The 17,640-nt window shown below is 41.8% G+C and overlaps 1 protein-coding gene across 1 annotated transcript in view; it reads right to left on the bottom strand.

The window, feature by feature from the left end:
• The window catches only part of ARL5A (ADP ribosylation factor like GTPase 5A), a 413,163-nt gene that overhangs the window by 118,516 nt on the left and 277,007 nt on the right, over positions 1-17,640 (bottom strand). The gene's annotated exons all lie outside the window — the stretch shown is intronic.

Genomic DNA, 17,640 nt, shown 5'->3' on the forward strand with positions numbered 1-17,640 from the left:
TATTGCTAGGAGCAGAGCTGTTTTCCAAGATAAAAACTTTACATCAGCAGTAGCAGCTGGCTCAAAAGGAGGCAGAGTGAGTTTTTCCAAGACATAGTTGAGGTCCCATGCAGGCATTGGTGATCTCCTTGGAGGCCTTAAATTTTTGGCTCCTCTGAGGTACTGCTTTAATAAGGGATGAGAAAACATTGGTGGCTCTGTATTCTAATGAGCCGAAATGGCAGAGGCATGAATTTTAATAGATGAAAAAGTTGGCCCTTGTCCAGCATCTCAGTTGAGTATTGCAAAATCTGAGGAATATTTGGCACAGCTGTTATCAGTTCGTTGTGCCTGGTTCCAAGCACAGACTCTCCTCCATTTTCCAGCATCTCCTCCATTTTCCAGCATAAGATTTTCTAGTACTAGGCCTTCTGGCTTCCAAAATGAAATCCATCACAGCTTTACTGAGAGAAGTGTTTTGTATGACTACATTATCCGCCGTGCTACCAGGTTTAAAGTCCTGAGTTGGCTGTGCAGGATCTGACTGTTTTGCTGGGACAGTAGATGAGGTATTTGAGGTAAGGTCTAAGCTGGGCATTGAGACAAGTTCCTTAGTATTGGATACCAGCAATTAGTATCATCTTTGGCTTCTCCTGTCTGACCTTTAGGAGTACCTTGGGAAGGAGAGGCAGAGGGGGAAAGGCATATACTGACAGTTTTTTCCAGCTGAAAGATAGGGCGTCCACTTTCCATGCTTGCTTGTGGTAAGTCTGAGTGCAGAATCTCTGTAGGTGGTAGTTGTGAGGGGAGGCGAATAGATCTATGTCTGGGCATCCCCATTTCCCTGTTATCATGTTGAAGATTTGTGGATCCAGTTTCCACTCATGAGGATCCATGAGGTTTCTGCTTAGTTCGTCTGCCAAAGTATTTGTCTTTCCTGGCAGGAATTGTGCTTGCAGATGTACTTGATAAGTCAATGCTGTGTTCCACAAAGTCATGGCTTGCCTGCACAGGGGGTAGGAATGTGTGCCCCCTTGCTTGTTTATGTACCACATGACTGTAGTATTGTCCGTCTTTATCAGTAGTTGTCCTGGATGAAGTAGGTCCTTGAAGGCTGTCAGGGCATTTTGTACAGCTAGCATCTCTTTTTGATTGATATGAAGATGCATTTGGTTTGTGGGCCATGTGCCCTGAATACATTTTCCTGTCATGTGTGCCCCCCAGGCATAATCTGATGCATCTGTTGCTAGTGTCTGCCTGGTAGTGGGTAAGGTGAATGGCTGTCCCTTGTTGTGGGGACAGGCCTGTGCCCACCACTGAAATTCCTGTGGCAGGCAGGGAATGAAAGTAATTATTGTTTCTAGGCTGTGGCAATGTTGAGACCAAACACTTTTTAGATACCATTGTAATTTCCACATATGCAGTCTTGCATATGGAATTAGTAGAATGCAGGATGCCATGTAGCCCAGAGCCTGCAGAATTTTTCTTGCAGATAACTGGGTCTTTGTTGCCATGTCTTTGAAGTAAGAAGTCAGATGCCTTTGTCTGGCGTGAGATAAGCCATCTAGGCAGTTGTATTTAAGCTTGCACCCAGGAATATTATCTCTTGAGAGGGTACTAGTTTTGATTTCTTTTCGTTTACTGTGTACCCTAGGCAAATTAGTAATCTTTTTACAAACGCCAGATGCTGTAGTAGAATATCTTTGTCCTTTGCTTGAATAAGGCAGTCGTCCAAGTAGGGGTATATTTGAATTCCTCTGTCTGCAAAATGCAATTACTGGTGCCAGGCATTTTGTGAAGACCCTGGGTGCAGTAGATAAGCCAAAGGGCAGTGCAGAGAACTGGTAGTGCATTGAGCCAGCTATGAATCTGAGGTATCTTCTGCGAGATTGTCTGATTGGGACATGCAGGTATGCCTCTGAGGTCCAAAGTTACAAGCAAAGCCTTCTTGTCCAGCATAGGCAGAAGCGTCTGCAGAGTCGACATTTCGAATTTTGGGACGTCCAGAAAAGTATTTAGAATAGACAGGTCCAGAATTGGTCTCCAGGCTCTGTCCTTTCTTGGTACTAAGAAAAGTCTTGAGTAAAATTCTTGTCCCTGCTCTTTTTGTGGCACTGGCTGAATAGCCCCCATGTCCATGAGAGATGAAACTTGTTTTTGTGCCTCTTGCCATTGATTGCGTGGCAGGTCTGGCATACCTTTTGCCTTTGGAAGGGTGTGAAAGTGGAACCTGTAGCCCAGAGAGACTACATTTAAGACCCATTTGTCCTGAATAATCTTGTGCCAATTTTGTGAAAAAAGTGCTAGCTTTCCCCCTAAGGGTGCTGCCAAAAAATAAGTGCTTGGCATTGGCAGAGGGAAGTAATTGGGACTGTTTTCTATAAGGCTGTGATTTGTCTTCTCCGCTTTTGGAGGTAGAAGAACCCCATTGTTTGGGCCTATATGAGCCCTGGGGCTGTTGTCTGCCTCTAGGGTGTCTGAATCTGCCTCTTTGTGGTTTGTCCGACACTGGAAAGGACCAGTTCTTAGAGGGCCAGTTCCTGCTAAATCTAGGTGGCTGTACCTGTAAGAAATCCTTTACTGTCTGCATAGATTTTGCCTTATCCTCCATTTTCCTTAACACCAAACAAAGTATCATGCTGTAATGGAGCATCCAATAATTTTGCTTTAACATGATCAGGCAGACTCTGTTCCTTTAACCAAGCATGCCTTCTAATAACAGAACCTGTAACAGCGGCCCTGCACGAGGCCTCTAGTGAATCACACCCACATTACAAAGTATGTTTTCCCACTTGTTCAGCTGCATGCAATAAATCCTGCAAATCTTTGTTCTCAGAACATTCAGAATTTGTCAACATTTTTTGTTTTAACAAAGACATTAAGTATTGCTGATATCTGAGCATATGAAACTGACAATTTAAAGCCCTTACAGCCAAGGTAGCAGAATTGTAAACGTTTTCCCCCATCTGTCCAAAGCCCTAGAATCTCTGTCTGAGGGGACAGGGTTTTTGGCAGAAGCAGCCTTGACCCCCTTGGGACCCTGTAAGATAGTTTCTGGGTCAGCAGCAGGGTTTTTGTAAAGAAATTTATGGGAGTCTGGGACCCTGTAGTACCTGTCTGGCTTAACAGCGGCAGGAGGTAAAGAGTCTGGAGACAGGCTGAAAAAAACATCATCTACTATGTCTAGAACAGGGGGAATTGAAAGAGGTCTGTGCTGAAGAAGTAAAAGAAAGTCTCCAAGTCTTTTCTTAGAATCAGAATAATCCTGGCTCTCCCAATGGAAATGCCAATAGAAATGCTCCCTCATGGTATGCAGGGTTTCCCCAAAAGAATAGTCCTCAGGAGGAGAAGCTGAAGGAATAGAATCTTCAGCATCAGAATCCTCATAGGGAGGAACAGAATATCAGTGATCAGAAGAGGAATCGCAGGAAATGGAAACCTGATCAGAGGAATCATATTCAGTGTCTTGCCTAGGCCTCTTTTCAGGAGGGGGATGGGAACCCCTGATCAAAGTAATTAGGTCTTTGGCCATTTTGAGCATCTGTTTCTTAGGCATAGAAGCCTGTCCTGGAGAATGCTGTACTAATTTTCTTGTTTTTAAAACTGTTTAGACTATGTCTTGGATGCTGAAGTAGGCTTTATATAAAGTTATGTAGGTCTGAAGACACCCTCAGAAGCAGATGCCTGCTCAGCGGCTCTGGACCCATCTGAGGGATTAATTTCCGAAGGGCCAATACCTTGAGTATCCTGAGGCCTAGCTGACTCCACGTGGGAGTCTGAGGCGGCCTGTGGCTCTGAGGTAGCAGGAGTCAGGGGCTGCGAAAGTGCCTCACCGAGCACCGGCGACTGGCCTAGAAGAGGCTTAGTCATCTGTTTTGGACCTCGGATGCTTGTCCTTGTCTTTATCCTTGCGTTTTTTATGAATTCCGGTCATTGGTTGTTCCAATGGCATTATGTAGTTAAACCTTCTGCCAAAATAATGAAAAGCAAAATCGTACCAACGCTTAATAGTGCGTTGGTTAAATCTAGCACAAAATCGACAACTAGCAATGTCGTGGTCAGGGCCTAGGCAAGGAATACAGTAAGAGTGGAAATCCTTCTGAGGTATTTGCTTCCCACAAGAAATACAACTGTTAACTTTTTCTGACATCGGTCTGGAGCAAGAAAAAAGTTTCCCCAACGGGGTACTTAGCTTTATTGAAGACTTCGGATCTGAAATTCAATTTCGAAAATCTCAGGAGTTGGCCGACCGGCACTTGCGAACTGCTTTTGCTTCTGGCACCGCGCGGCAAGAAAGACATCTTTTATACCCCTGGCACACTGATGTCAGGGAAGAGGCGACAGCAACCAATGTCGGTCCAGGACTTTGGAATTCAGGCTGACTGCGGGTAGCCTGCCAGCAGGATGACCCAAGTGTAATGACTGCAACAGTGAAACACGATGAACATCTATCTTTTTCTTTCAATCAGCATATATCATTCCTATTTTCACTATACAGAATTCATCACATCATCTTTTCCACAGCACCTATACTGTTACCATCAATATCCCAGCTTCATCTGTCAACTTCTCCGCTTTTTCACACACTGTTCATACAATAAGTATCTATATTTCTATGTTTATATTTTGAAAACCTTCCCACTTATAATCATTTTAAATGTTTTCCCCAAAAGTCTTTATTCTTTCTGTAATCCAAAAATAATGCTTTGTCATTCCTTCTTCATTACGATCTTTACATTTTCTCTCCTCTACTGTTTTATATTTCACACTTCTTTTTAAAGATAACTTCAATAATAATCTCCACAAAAATATCTAACCTCATAAATATCTTCAAATTTTTCACCTCTACTTTTCAACCTCATCTTTATGATCTTTCTATGGATATATTAAATACTACTGCTTCATTGCCAAGTTACAGCATGTCTTTCTATATTTTTAACTTCATTAAATGTCACTTTTTTACTTCATCTTCCCCATCATCTCCTCCTTTCCCAGTTTTCCTTCTTTTCATTTTTTTCCATTTCTCCATATTTCACATACAGTACTTCCACTAACAAGCAACTTTCTTTCTCCATCATATTTTTAATTCTTGAAAAGGTATATAAATGCCAAATCTACCACTGGATTTTTCTTAAAACTCAAAACAACCTTCTTTAGTCTTATTATTTTTAAATCCCTGTCTAATATGACAAGAGTTTTGATCCCCAAATAAAACTAAAACATATCTGTAAACAATTCTTTATCTGTCCAGGAAACATACACATATACACTCCCCAAAATATTGCAACTTCCCCATGACGTGTGTAACTGTCTATACATCATATATATATATATATATATATATATATATATATATATATATATATATATATATATATATATATATTACATACACACATATATGCACGTTTTATATATATATATATATATATATATATATATATATATATATATATATATATATATATATATAGATAGATATATTTGTGTGAGGTTGGCATAATGGTTAAGGTGTTTACCTTGGAGACACAAGGAGCAGGGTTTGATGCTCACATGGGGTAACTGGCTAGGCTTAAAATGGCCCACAAGGGCAATTAGCCTAGTACAAATCTATGAACCTATATGTATACACACGCACACACACATATACATATATATATATATATATATATATATATATATATATATATATATATTTATATACATATATATATATATTTATATACATATATACACACACACACACACACACACACACACACACACACACACACACACACACACACACACACACAAAAGAATAAATGGAAAAGTACAGTTTTGTACCTACCATAAATATAGATGTTCGAGGATCTCCATTGCTGCAGTCCTTACATATGGGTAGTCCGCTGTCCACAATCGGCCCGAATACCAAAGGGCTAGAACCGGCATCGGTCATCGGCGCCCGAGACTGACGTCAGTACGTACCAGTACAAATGCGCATGACTGACGCCATATACTCAGTCTTTCTTGCCTCAGACGCCAGAATGCAAAAGCACCACCCAAAACCCAACCTAAAAAGGGGGAAGGAGGGAGGGAAAATTGGACTGCAGCAATGGAGATCCTCGAACATCTACATTTATGGTAGGTACAAAACTGTACTATGTTCTTCGTCTCCCATTGCTGCAGTCCTTACATATGGGTAGAATCCCAGAGCAACGGAAAAAAGGGAGGCTGGCCAACTAAATAGCATTAGGAGCTGCTAACATGCCCTGTAAGATTGCAGTGGCAAACCCAGCCCTAGACCTAGAATAAAGAGGTAAATGATAATGCTTTGTAAAGGTATGTACAGAACTCCAAGTAGCTGCCTCTAGAATGTCTTTAGTAGCTACCCCTCTCAAAAAAGCAGTAGAGGTGGCCGTAGCCCTAGTAGAATGAGGCCTGATCCCAACTGGAACACCCTTTCCATGATGAGAGTAACAAAAAGCAATACAATGGCCAATCCACTTGGAAATAGTTTGTTTCGAGACAGCTTTCCCTTGTGAAGTCAAAGCAAAAGAAACAAATAATTGTTGAGATCTTCTGAACTCTTTGGTTCTGCTCAAATAATACCTTAACTGCCTATGTACATCCAAAGAATGCAAAACTTTTTCCCCTTTATTTTGGGGGTTAGCATAAAAAGTAGGCAAATGTATAGATTGGTTCAATGCCACATTATAAATCACTTTAGGCATAAAAGTAGGATTAGTACGTAAGGAAACTCTGTCATTGTGAAAAATCAGAAAAGGTTCCACTGCCATGAGGGCCTGTAATTCAGATACCCTTCTAGCAGAAGTAACAGCCAACAAAAAAGCAGTCTTCCAAGACAACAACTTCAATTCAACTGTAGCTGCAGGTTCAAAAGGAGGCAGAGTCAGCTTTTCCAAAAGATCCCAGGCAGGAGTAGGAGCTCTTCGTGGGGGTCTTATATTCTTTGCCCCTCTAAGAAACCGTTTAACCAAGGGATGTGAAAACAAAGGAGGGTCACAATCATAGTGAGCAGAAATAGCTGCAGCATGCACTTTTACAGAAGAGAAGGACAAACCCTTGTCCAATAATACAGTCAAATATTGCAATGTACAACTCAAATTAAGCAATTTGACATCAAAGCCTTTAGCTGAACTCCAAAGAAAAAATCTCTTCCATTTATCAGCATAAACCTTTCGAGTACTAGGTCGCCTGGCTTCCAAAATAACATCCAAAACTTGTTGAGGGAGCTGAAGGCCCTCCTTCTCTAAAACAGAATGCGCCAGGCTGTCAGGTGTAGGGATTGCACCCTGACATTGAGAAAATTATTGTTTTCCTGAGACAATAAGTGAGGAATCTGTGGTAATGGCCAAGGTGTCCCATGAATTAAGCTCCTCAACAGAGGGTACCAATGCTGACGAGGCCAATCCGGTGCTATAAGGATCATGCAAGGTTTGTCCCTCCTGACTTTCAACAGTACCTTTGGAAAAAGAGGCAAGGGAGGAAAAGCATACACGTGAAGGTTGCTCCAACTGAAGGATAGTGCATCTATTTTCCAGGCTGTTGGATGAAACAGCCTTGTGCAAAACAGTGGCAGTTGGAAATTCAGAGGAGAAGCGAACAGATCTATGTCTGGAGTTCCCCAAGCCATGGTCAACTGAAGAAATACCTGAGGGTCCAACTTCCATTCGTGAGGATCCACAATCTGTCTGCTCAGAACATCTGCTAAAGAATTTTGTGCTCCCGGCAGAAACTGTGCTCGAAGAGTGATGTGCAGATTTAAAGCAGTTTCCCATAACAGCATTGCTTGTCTGCAAAGAGGGTAAGAATGAGTTCCCCCCTGCTTGTTGATGTACCACATGACAGTTGTGTTGTCTGTTCGAATCAACACCAGTCCTGGTTGAAGTAGGCCCTTGAATGTTTCCAAAGCAAATTGAACTGCCAGCATCTCTTTCATGTTGATATGCAAGTGAAGTAGCTCTGGGGGCCAAAGGTCTTGAATCCATTTTCCTGTGAAATGAGCTCCCCAGGCTGACTCGAGGCGTCTGTCGTTAATATCTGACTTGCCTCTGGTTGGGTCACAGAGAGTCCCTTGTTTAGGTGACATTCCTGAGCCCACCACACAAATTCTTTCTGAATGCAAGGCAGAATCCGAACGACAGTGTCCAAATCGTGGCTGTGTTGAGTCCAAACGCTTTTGAGATACCATTGCAGCTTCCTCATATGCAGTTTGGCATTGGGAAGTACTAGAATGCAAGATGCCATGAACCCCAAGGCTTGAAGGACTGTCCTTGCAGTCAGCCTGGACATTACTGATAGCTGTTGGAAGTATAGGTGAAGATTTCTTTGTTCGTCCGGGGTAAGAAATGCCATCTGAGCAGCTGTGTTCAGTCTTACACCCAGAAAACACATCTCTTGTGAGGGTACTAGACTGGACTTTATTTCGTTCACAGAATACCCCAGGCATCTTAAAACTGTCATTACATACTGCAGATGTTGAAGAAGTTCGTGCTTGCCTTGAGCCAGAATCAAGCAGTCGTCCAGATAAGGATAAATTTGAATTCCTTTTAGTCTGAGAAAAGCTATTACTGGAGCCAGGACTTTTGTGAATACCCTGGGCGCAGTAGACAAGCCAAAGGGCAATGCAGAGAACTGATAATGCAAATTCCCATTCCGAAATCTCAGGAATTTCCTGCAACTGGGCCTGATATGAATGTGAAGATAGGCCTCTTTGAGATCCAGAGTCACCATCCAGTGATCTTTGCCCAGCATAGGTAACAGCTGTTGCAGCGTTAACATCTTGAATTTTGGAATTTCCAGAAAGGTGTTTAGAATGGACAAATCCAGAATTGGTCTCCAAGTATTTCCTTTCTTTGGCACTAAGAAAAGATGGGAATAAAACCCTGTGCCCCTTTCTGCAGAAGGTACTTCCTGTATTGCTCCCAACTGAAGCAGAGAAGAAATTTGTGCCTGTGCTTCCAGTCTTTGCTGATGAGGCACATCCGGCATATCTTTGAAAGGAGGGAATGTGTGAAAATAAAATTTGTAGCCTCGATTTATTATGTCCAATACCCATTTGTCTTGGGTAACCAAATGCCAATTCCTTTTGAAAAGTCCCAGTTTTCCTCCTAGAGGAGATGCCAGCAAGGCAGAGTCCGGCAGCTGAAGACACAGGTCATTGGGTCTGTTTCCGAAAGGACTGACCCCTGCCCTCCCCAGCAGAAAGGGTAGAAGAACTCAAAGTCCTAGAAGTAACAGGGCCCTGAGAGGAAGCCCTACCTCTACCTCGCCTCGACCTGCCCCTAGATTGATAATCCGAAGAGGGGAAAGACCATCCCTTAGCAGGCCAATTTCTACTGAACTTAGGGGGCTGAACCTGTAAAAAGTCCTTAACCGTCTGCATAGACTTAGCTTTTTCCTCCATTTTTTTCAAAACTGACTCTACTGGAGGGCCAAAAAGATAATCAGATTGCAGAGGAGCATCAATAATTCGAGCCTTAACATGCTCTGACAAGGTCTGATCTTTAAGCCAGGCATGCCTGCAAACAACTGAACTAGTAGCAGCCACCCTGGAAGAAGCCTGTAAAGCATCAAAACCACACTGCAAAGAATGCTTACCAACTTGGTCTGAAGCATGCACTAAATCCTGAAGCTTACATTCAATACCTTCAGCTAAAGCATCTACTTTACATTTCAATTGGCCCAGCAAATAATTTTGATACCTGAGCATATGAAACAGACAATTTAAAGCTCTCATAGCCAAAGTAGAAGAGGTATACAGTTTTTTACCCCACCTATCCAGGGCCCTAGCATCCTTGTCCAGAGGAACTGGATTCTTAACCACAAAAGCCCTAACACCTTTGGGGCCTTGAAAAATAGTTTCTGGATCAGCCCTAGGACTCTTATATAAGTACTTGTGAGCTTCCGGAACCCTGTAATATCTATCTGGTTTAACCGGGGCGGGAGGCAGAGAATCTGGGTTAAGGGCAGCCTCAGAAAACACATCCTGAACAACATCCAGTACAGGAGGAATAGCCAAGGGCCTATGCTGAGGCAAAAACAAGAATTCTCTAAGCCTTTTACGAGAATCAGAATAATCCTGGCCTTCCCATTTGAAATGTTCCCTCATGGAATGCAAAGTCTCAGAGAAAGAAAAATCTTCTGGAGGGGACGCAGAGGGAGTAGTGTCCTCAGCCTCCGAATCAGAATAGGGAGGGAAATCCTGAAGTTCTTCCACAGAAGAATCTGACTCATTGGAAGACTGAACCAAACCCTCCAACTCTGTCTGTACCCTGGGCCTCTTCTCAGGGGGGGGGCATAGAACCCCTAATTAAAGTTATCAAATCTTCAGCCATCTTTAACATGTGCTTCCTAGGAGCTGGACTCTGGGGACTAGCACCAACAGGGGCAGACTTAGACTTAGAATGGCTTTTGCTTTGAGAAGGAGGAGGCCTAACTACCCTATGAGGGGAGGGAACCACCGACATCTGAGAAGCACCTTCAGCCTGGCCTAACACAGGAGAAGCCACTTCCTGTAGTAACAAAGGCTCCCCTTGAGACTCAGGTAAACTTTCAGAAGGAGCCGCTGAAGTATTCGGTGGTTCTACAGCACCGGCGTCCGGGGTGGAACGACTCATCCTGTTTGGACCGCAAAGCCTTCTCTTTGCGTTTCTTAGAAGAACCAGGCGTTGGAGACTCCGACGGCATGTTGTAATTACAACGTTTACCAAACACAAGCCTAGCACAGTCCAACCGACGTTTAATAGTACGCTTGTTAAAAGTAGCACAAAAGCGACACCCAACCACGTCGTGCTCAGGCCCTAAACAAGGAATACAGAGTGAATGGTAATCCCTATGAGGAATCTGTTTCCCACAAGAAATACAGATATTAACTTTTTCTGACATCCGTCAATACTGAGGCAAGAAAAAGACAAAAGTGTCCCCAACGGGGTACTTAGCCCAACTTGGTCTCCGGTCTGAAACTCAAAAACCGACAATTCCAGAACGCCGAACGGCACTTGCAAAAGGCTGCTTCTGCTTAGGACCACGCGGCAAGAAAGACTGAGTATATGGCGTCGGTCATGCGCATTTGTACTGGTACGTACTGACGTCAGTCTCGGGCGCCGATGACAGACGCCGGTTCTAGCCCTTTGGTATTCGGGCCGATTGTGGACAGCGGACTACCCATATGTAAGGACTGCAGCAATGGGAGACGAAGAACATCTTTTATTTCATGCAGAATTTTTCTCCATTGTTCGATTTTTCTGCTTTCACCAAAACTGATTACTTATATTTTTCTCTTGTAGTGAAATACATTCCATTTATCGTTTTTTTTTTTAATTTAACTTTTTTTTTTATTTAACCAACAATTTTATTTTTTAGAACTATTTAACCTTAGCCCAGCTTTTAACCCTTTTCCATCGTTGTCACAATTTCCCTCATCTGTACTACATTTTGTTGGAAATGTGGAAACTATATCCATAACTTCTTGTTTACATTTGCCACCTCAATCTCAAATACAGTTCCATCCATCTTACCTTAACTTATCTCCTTTCTTAAAAGGGTGAAATATTTTCTTTAAATATTTCTGTCTATGCAACAGTCTTTTTTTTCATTTTTCCTCAGACATTTTTTCTATTTCTCCTGCTCTATTACTTTCTTCTTCAACTCCTTAAAATCTTTCATCATGTTGTCATATTCCACTTTATTTCTTTTTTAGCATTCTCTCTACTTCCAAAGTGTCTTTTTTACATTTCTCTCTAAATGCTTCCCATCATTGTGTTCAGCTTTCTTAAAATACTCTCACTGTCATGTGCTCCTTCGATGGTCTATTACCTTCCCCAGCATTTCTGTTTACGTACATCCCCTACTAAATATTTTATTACCTTTCCTTCTTTTATCTCTTCATTATCACCAAACACAGTCCATACTGTCCTATGATCTGAAAATCTACTTCTTATCTGCCACTTCTTCCAAGTCACCTGAATACATAATCTGTGTTTTAGAAATTCCTGTTTTGTATGGCCATTCTTTACTTTGTCATATTCTCAGTTTTCTACACTGCATCACTTTTTATCAGTCACATTTTTTCTTTTCTTACTTGCAGTTAAAGTTCACCATCATTATTACTGACATGTTTACTATCACATATATTTTTTTTAATTCTGCAAACTTTTTCTTTCTGACATGTTTGTATACACATATATTATCACTAGACTTGTACAATCTCCATTATTCCTCAAGTTATACATCACCCTTTCGGGTATCACAGTAGTCGCATTGAATACTTTTACTTGGTCTTCTTATTAACACAGAACACATTTCATATCCTACTGACCATATAATCTTTTTCCCCATACAGCTTCAAATTTTCTCCTTTTATTCTTAACTCATAATGCATCATTTTTTTTCTTTTTGCATCATTCAACAACCATTAAACATCTCACTATTTCTTACACTTTTCACATGTTCATAGGTTGGTACTAGGCTATCAGCCCTAGGGCTGATACAAGCCTAGCCATAATAATTCCCTGGCTATTTCTTCCCGCACTGTTTACTTCCCTGGACCCCTGTAGCGACTGACGTGATCCCCGGGGTGAATTTCCTTTCTCCCATCCAATCGCCAAGGTTCCTTTTGAAGAGGGCCAAAGAGGCACTCTGCTTGACATGTATGGGCAATCTATTCCAGAGTCTGGGGAGTCTCTGGGTCAGGAACCTATCCCTCCGGCTTATTTTGTTTATTAGCTGTAGCATGTCCAACAGCTCTGGGTTTGACATGGCTTGTATGTTAAGCAGAGATCGCCTCAGAGTAGACGATATGCGACAGAGTACAACTGGAGGTTTTTTTAAGGCGGTCAGCGTAGGGCATCTGCTTTAGGCATGTGACTCTTTTAGTGAGGTATTTCTGCGGCCTTTCCAGTTGTTGCAGATGTCTTGAGAGGTACATACCAAACGGGGCGTTGTATTCTATAATGGGTCTAATGAGGGATGAGTACAGTGGGACAATGACCTCTTTTTTTCTGGATGAAAAGCCCTTAGTGATGAGGTGTGCCACATAGAAGGATTTCCTGACTGTTGTGGCGATGTGGTTATCGAAGGTGAGACCACTGTCCACCTGTGCCCCTAAGTCTCATCACACTTTCGGTGTTTAGTGTACTGCCACCTATATGGTAATTCACGGGTACATGTTTTTTCCCAAAGGGTGATTACTATACATTTCTTGGCACAGTCATCTGCAAACTTTGTTAGCCAGAGTCCCTTAGTGTTGGCCTGTACTTCAGAGAAGTAGATGCCAAACAAGAGCGGTCCCAGGACTGAACCCTGAGGTACTCCACTTGGAGCTGGATTTGGAGTCGGCTACTTTTACAGTGTGGATTCTATCAGTGAGCCAGTTAGCAACCCATTGGGTGATGTAGGGATTAATGCCCAGCTTAGTAAGTTTATCTATGATTCCAGAATGGGGGGTGGTGTCAAAGGCCTTGGCAAGGTCTAGATAGGCTGTGTGAACCACCTTACCCTTGTCCTTGGCTCTGGAGACTGATTCAAAGAAGTCACTCAGGTTCAGGAGACAGGATCGGCCCTTCATAAACCCAAACTGGGTGGGGTCCAGTGTTTGAAGGTTGCCAATGTTTTTGTTTACAAGTTCCATGATAATACGCTCCATGGCCTTGCAGATATGGCTCGTCAGACTGATGGGACGGTAGTTTCTGGGATCCAAGGTGGATTCCCCCCTTGTGGAGTGGGATAACTGTAGTTCTACGCCACTCAGTGGGCATGAAACCTGTGGTGAGGCTATGATTAAACATGACACTTAGGTGAGGCGCCAGTTCATATTGTAGTTCACGTAGTACACAGCCCGGGATGTTATCTGGTCCCATGGATGCTGTATTCTTAGCTTTGGAGAGTGCGTTTTTTTACCTGTGTGGCTGTTTTACCGGAATTTGGCAATCTTCTGGTACTGAGATGGGCCATTTAGGGGGTGACAGGGGGCTGAAGCTGGCAGTGAATCGATCTGCCAGGATATTGGGAATATCCCTGGGATCAGTATATTTAATGTCATTCTGTTTTAGCTCAGAGCAGATCTGAGCATTGCCATTTAGATTCTTGGCATAGTTATACAATGCCTTGCTGTTGTCTTTGGAATCTTTGGCAATTTTATTTTCGTAACTAGCTTTGGAGGATTTTATGAGGGATCTCAGTTTCTTACAGAGGCTGGTAAGGGAGTTTTTTGCATCCTGGGATTTTCCTCTCTTCTGCAATAGTTTCTTCCTTTTGTTGTAAAGTTTGTTTATGGCAGGGGACCACCAGATTGGCTTCCTTTTTTGGATGAGAGCATTTGGGATGGCAGGATTCATGCATGAGTGGATGTGCTCGTACAGTGCCTTAATGTAGGATTCAGCAGTTGAACTTTTAGTTCCTGTCTGCATGGGTGTCATGAAGTTTGTCACTTCTGACCAGAGTAGCATGAAGTTGGCTTTGGAGAAGTTTGTTATGGAGATTTCCTTATCGGGGGGTGGGGGTGGGATGTGGATGGGTGATTAGCTTATGGTCAGACCTGACTAACGAGGGGGTGACCATAGGTGTGGTGCATCGATTTCCCATGTTGGTAATGACCAGGTCTAGGATATTGAAGCCCCTGGTGGGACTATGGATTAGTTGATCCAGGGCACTGGAATTTATGAATTCCAAGAACCGTTGGGCAAAGGTGTTGGTACACGAGTAGTTTTCCCAGTTAATGGCAGGGTAGTTAAAAATCACCCAGTATTAGGGTGTTTGGTTCTATCTTAATATTTTCCAGTATGTTTAGAAAGGTGTAGTGAGAATCTTGAGGAATGGTGGGGGATCTGTAGCAAGCTACAATTTGGATTGCAGTCTTACCTAGTGTTAGTTGCACCTGGAGAATTTCAGATGGATTGTGTTGGGCAACTAGCCTGGTGGTGTGAATATCCTTGGTGAATATTGACACTCCTCCACCTTTAGTGTTTCGGTCCTGGTTTGGTGGCCAAAAAGTGTGGTAAGAGTTGTAGCCTGGTATTGCAGGGGTGCTCTCTGGAGCCTTGAACCAGGTCTCGGTTACTGCACAGATATCAATGTTCTCCATTTTTAGGAGTGCCTCGAGAGAGTACATTTTGAGATTTAGACTTCTAGCATTGAGTAGCATTACCTTCAGATTTTGCATGCTTGTACCGGTTATGGTGGTGGTTTTGTCCTTTGAACTTTGCCTAAAAAAGGCACTATAGGGGTGGCAAGAGCCTTAGCCAGTAACCTGAATCCCAGGGGCGACAGGTGCAGACCATCTCTGGCAAAGCATCGTGGTCTGTAGTCCCTAAATACTCAAATCACCTCTTTCCCTTTCTGGTATCTTTCCCCCCTTCTGTTTTTAAATTTACCTTTTCATCTTTTCTCTCTCACGCCAATAAATTTAGCTTCTTTTGTCGTTACTCTTACCCTGTTTCTAAGCTACCATCTTCCTAATTTTTCACTTGCTAACTCATCATACTCATTTTATATTTATATTTGAATCTCTTCTATCATGAGTCCTTCTCCTTGCTCTTTTTTTCCTCACCTCAAGTTATACTTCTTTCACTTTCTTCCCGAATATTGATTTCTACATATCGTCTTTCCACACTCTTAATTTCTTTTTTTATGAACTGGTTGTTTTTCTAGCACAATACTGTCAACCCAAAACTGGCTAGACTCGTAACATTTCCTAGAAATGGTCGACAGTTTCTAGCAGTATGGTCTTGCTCCCAACACTACTCTTGTCATCTTTTTGTACATTTGTAAAACAAATGTGTTGTATCCCTCCAATATAAACAAGCCTTTGGTTGGACCCAATACCCAAAAGTTGCTCTTTTTCCATTTGTTATATTATTTGAAATATACTGCAAATTTCTATCATGCATATCCAATGTAACCCACACTTCCCACCCCCACGCATACACTTCTGTATTCATACTTTTTATGTCATGCACTTTATCGCACGTTGTGAGAATAAGGTTTTACATTCAATTTCCTCCACGTCTGAAGTTCTGAAATGCAGTCAGTATTCTTTTTAACTGCAAGCCAAAGCTATGAAAAATAGTCATTCCAAGGTGATATTTTATTTTTCTATTTCACCCAGAAATTTTGCTATTTCCTACACTTGAAAAAGTCTTAAAACGTTATTTCACAAAAACTGTGCAGTCCCAAATGTATCAAAGCTCCTATGTACTTTGAAGTAAATCCTAATGGCAATAAAGACTTTTTTTTCCTGAAGCAGTTGCTCTTTTGTTGCTCACAAATGTCATGCTGAATACACTGCTTGTTCTTTGGCTTACAGAACTTGCATACCTTTTTTTCTTTATTTCATTCCAGTCATACAAGCATATTTTTAAATGGGCTACTCTAACAGTTAAACATACCTCTGTACGTTCAGCCTCCTTTACCTGCTTCTCTGGTACAGTATCAACTTCATTATCAGACTGCTCCTGCGATGTTCCATCCATCACAGCACTCCAGCTCACCTTCTCACTTTCATTTTGTTGTTCTTTTATTAAACTCTCTAGTATCACTGTACCCAAATCTCTACTCTCCGATTTCATCATTAGAATTTCATTTTTTGCTGTGATTCTCTCTCCAAAATTTCTCCAGCAATAATGTTTACTCCTTCCTCCATCTTGGAATTCTTCCAAGCTCTAGTGACAGCTCTCTGGCACCAAAGTGCTTGAAAAAAGTAGGAGAAAGCTTGTTGGTACCAAATATCTCCACCCCTGTCAGTATTAATATCACTTCCTGTCTCCCCTAAAAAGGGTTCGGTGGTCCAGTAGAAACATGATCAACAAACTGTAAATAAATAAATAAATAATGCATAATGCCATATGCAAGCCATAAAGTGCTTAATATCCAAATCTACAACTACTTACCTAGTCACTTCAGGTAATTAAAAGAAATTACACATTATCTCAACTAGACCAGCCTTATACTCCCTTAATGGATGTCTCAATTACTCAGATCTTCCAAATACATACTTTGGTTATGTCCTTGCAATTTCCCACAAACATTCTGAAACTGCACAAACTGCTTGATATTTTGTTTTCCAAAATTGTGCAATTTCCTTAATCCTCTCCACTACACTACCCATATTTTAAAGTTCCACTTCTTCCCTCAATGAAGCAGACTCTCCTTTTTCCAGTCTTCTGCTCAGTCATCAATTTACTACAACTTTCTCTCCTGCCCTTTATGCTACATTTCAAATCTGTTCCTTTCTTTATTTTCCCATGCTTTCTTTTTATACTTTCAGGGTCTGCTTTTCCATGTCCTACATCCTATACCTTCTGCCTCTTTCGTCACATCTTACTATCCTCCTTTCACTTTTTTCCCTCTACTGTTACATGTCTGCTATCTTTAAGTGCTGCTTACTGCTCATTAACTCCATCCAACAGAGTAACCAATGTATTTAATACCAAAACCAAATTTCACATATACTTCAAAGTGCGTCTTTAATGCACCTCTCCACCCAATGTCCTGTGAAACAGGAACTTGAACTTCTGCCTACATTTTTCTCTACATATTATTTTTGTAACAATTTAAACAAACCAAAACAGACCTAGAGTTAAACAGATGGGAGACAAAGAAAAATATAGAATACAGAAAAGAAATTTACAACAGGCAAAGAAAAAAAAAGACTTTCAAAAG

The sequence above is a fragment of the Protopterus annectens genome, chromosome 6.part0 (assembly GCF_019279795.1).
Source record: "Protopterus annectens isolate FY-2018-M chromosome 6.part0, PAN1.0, whole genome shotgun sequence".
Lineage (NCBI taxonomy): Eukaryota > Metazoa > Chordata > Ceratodontiformes > Protopteridae > Protopterus > Protopterus annectens.